Source organism: Sinocyclocheilus anshuiensis, unplaced genomic scaffold (assembly GCF_001515605.1).
Source record: "Sinocyclocheilus anshuiensis isolate Anshui unplaced genomic scaffold, SAMN03320099.WGS_v1.1 scaffold279, whole genome shotgun sequence".
Classification (NCBI taxonomy): Eukaryota; Metazoa; Chordata; class Actinopteri; order Cypriniformes; family Cyprinidae; genus Sinocyclocheilus; species Sinocyclocheilus anshuiensis.
Genome location: NW_015549591.1, coordinates 1,287,320 through 1,290,844, shown reverse-complemented (window position 1 = coordinate 1,290,844; position 3,525 = coordinate 1,287,320).

Below are 3,525 nucleotides of genomic sequence, written 5' to 3'. Positions count from 1 at the left end.
TATATATTCTGCATTATTTTGATTAATTAATTATTTTTAAAGTACATATACTGTGACTGACTATTGTGAAAAATTGTACCTTAATTAAATTTTAAGTATTGTTTTTCTTCAATATCTGAATCTGGAGGCAATGTTAAGTTGGAGTGCTGATGTTCTGATGGCCTGAGATTACAGAAATATGATCTGGATCGGAGGCCACAGAGAACAATTCCCCCGTTGCCTGAACTCAGCAGGTGTGAATGTAGCGACTGCAATTAAACTCTAAACTCTGTAGATGATTTCAGAGGAGAGAGAGAAAACAAAAGATGAATTGTTTCAGGTTGCAAGTTTGAAGTTTGAACCAAAACTGTAGTTAGATTTACAGATTGGCTCTGGGTTCCTATCAGCAGGAGGTCTGCAGGAAAGAACTGCCAGAGTTTACTACTTCCCCACGACCCAGATGAAAGACCCATTGCCCTCACAAGAACAACTAGAAGAGGAGTTTGTAAGAATATATTTATCATTTGGGACTTGGTGATTAAAAAAAATAAAGTATTATTTATTTATTTGTTTTGAATTTCAGTGTGGTTTTTCAGTGCTATAAGGGTTTGCATCCCTTATAACACAGAACCACATAAAAACTGTATCAGAAACTCTGTGACACTGAAATAATAACAAATGATACCATCAATGTATAAATAAAAGTTTTATTTGTCAATTTTCAGTACAGCTGCAGTATTTTCTGGTAGCCTATATGAAATTGCTATACTGTACATCCTATAAATGTGTTTTAACACTGGTATGTATGTATTTTAGTATTTATGATATGCCATTTATTTATTTATTCTTATTATTTCTTATGATTTTTTTTTTCATGAAGTGTGTATGCACATCAGGGTTATTATAGAATTATAGAATCACTATTATATTATATTAATACGTTTGTTTTTTTCTGTGGCTCTAATAAAGTACGTGCTTCATATACAACAGTGCTGCAACAGAACACACTTTCTCATTCTGTTTGGTTTGCTCCTTTTTTTCAATCACTGAACTTCAAACTCATTGACACCACTTGATCATTCTTGAAGTGAACTTTTGACTGTTGGGAGAATAGATTAAAGGTTTTGGACTGCCATCTTGAACTGAACGCAGCGCATCCGGTGTGCGATACGTGAGTTGCCCTAGACGCTGCGCGGCGCTTCTCGTCTGGTGTGCGACTGCCTTTTAGAAATCCAACAAGAAAACAGCACAGCGAGAGTGACTGATATCACCAAAATAATACATAGCTAAATTTAAGTCAAATGAAAATCCTCATTACAAATGCATAATCACACAATCGGTCTGTGCACAAAACCAACACATGCAATGTGTGTTTAATGTAAGCCAACACATCATGACAGCACTCACAGCAAAACAAATTAGCGGTAGACACTTAATGACAAACAAGCAGTGTTTATAATAAAAAATATTATTATTGGCACAGAGTTAAGTTATTTTGTGATTTGAATAATCATTGGTTTTTCAGCCAAAAATTGATAGAGATCCCCACAGCGGGTCGAACTTGTCATAAAGTTAGTGATAACAAGGCCCACCCATTTAGAGAAAAGATATGACTGGTCAATTTTTCTGTCATTTGAAATTACTCTCCCATTGATTTACCAGTGCTTGGGTCTCTGTAATTCCATAGCTGGACCACCAATCACAGATCCGCAAGCGCGAGGAAACATTCTAATATGGAGAAGATAGGCATCATTCATGTAACAACGTCACTAAATAGGCAGATTTGAAGAGTTTATTTCCATATAAATTGTATTTATTTTATTTAGATGGTGATTGGTAAATTATGAATTGCTTAAAAATAGAAATTTTGACTTTTTATAAAAAAAAATAATATTTAAAATTTGTCATTTAAAAATATTAAAAAATTGTAAATATTGTTTTTACAATAGTTTAGGCCCATTTCCCCCCATATATATATATATATATATATATATATATATATATAAATAAATAACTTAGGTACTGCACATATGTTGTAATTGTGTTGTAACTACCATCACACTGCATCACATTTACGATTCACCAACATGTACTGGATCAGCTCAGATCCTGTGTCAGATGGCCCACACTGAAGAACATCTAGTCTCTGGATTTGCTAAAGTTTGGACAACTAAATGAGACTAATTCCTTTCTTGTTGTCTTTGGAACGTTTAACGGAGACAGCCATTTTTTGTTGTCAACACTTTGTGCGTGTTGGATTATTGCTGTGATTTTAGATCTAACCAACCACTGAACCTCACATACAACTGTGATGGGCTGTGTTGCATGTCGTTCATATGCCTGCCTCTTGTCTGATTACTAAATCAGACCATCCAGCATTGAATAAAAAATGAATTTTGGTATTTTCCCATAGGATAAACTGACTTGAAAAGGTATTTGATTATGTTTATGTCTTGAAGTGCTTCCTACATTGTCTGATGGGAAGCAGGGAAGATAAACACAGGTGGCAAAATGACACCTTGTTACGGCAAAGCATCTAATTACTTTCAAAATGATACAAATAAGATCATTCTTAAGGCAGGAACATCCCAGTACATGAACTTAAAGCAGAGATTGAGCTGTTTAGGAAACACAGACCTGGATAATTTAGATAAACACACAAACAAGAATTCAATGGACAGCTACATGCTCTTATCAGCAGCTCCTATCACGTTATCAAAAGTCCATTTTAATCTGAATAGCAGACACATCAAGGGATGGTTGAAAAACAGATGAGGAAGGAAAATTTGAATGACAAAGTAAAATACACAAAGACTAAAAATCAATGAGTTCAGTAGGACAATTGTTATTCCAGACAGGATCACAACATCCTTCTGCACACCAGGCGTGACGATGTAACTGAAGGAAACATTGATTGTGCCGGATACATTTATGCCTTGAACGCTATTGAGAAAGCTAACATGACAAACTACAAGCTACTCATTATTTAGTCTTGCCACTTTTTCTTTCTTTTTTTTTCTTCTTTATTTTATAATTATGAATGTTATTTTTGCAATCAGAGCAGCATGTTTGGTCATGTTTTTGTCAGTTTTGTCATGCTACACCGCTAATTTTTAGTAGCTAAGCTACTTTCAAACGTTATAAAAAAACGTATGTTGTAAGAAAAGCAAGGATTGTTGAAGTTTTACAGTAAAATACTATTTTAGTATTTCTACTTTAATGTCATTTTTAATTCAGTGTGTTACTTAACCTAGAAAAGGTACAGCAATTGCAACTTTTTATCTCGCATTTCTGACTTTTTTCTTGCAATTCTGAGAAACAAAATAAGAAATGAGAGATATAACCTGAAAATTGCAACATATACGAGGAAAAATGTCGCAATTATCGGTAACGCTTTAGATTACAACCCGCAAAGAACTACGTAAGTATACTCAATTTACAGTGTACGTTTCTGTAATTATAGTGTACCTATAAAGAACGTACGTGTAGGTATAAGGGAACAATGTGTTACGTTTGGGTAATAAGGGGGTAACAACCAGATATGCA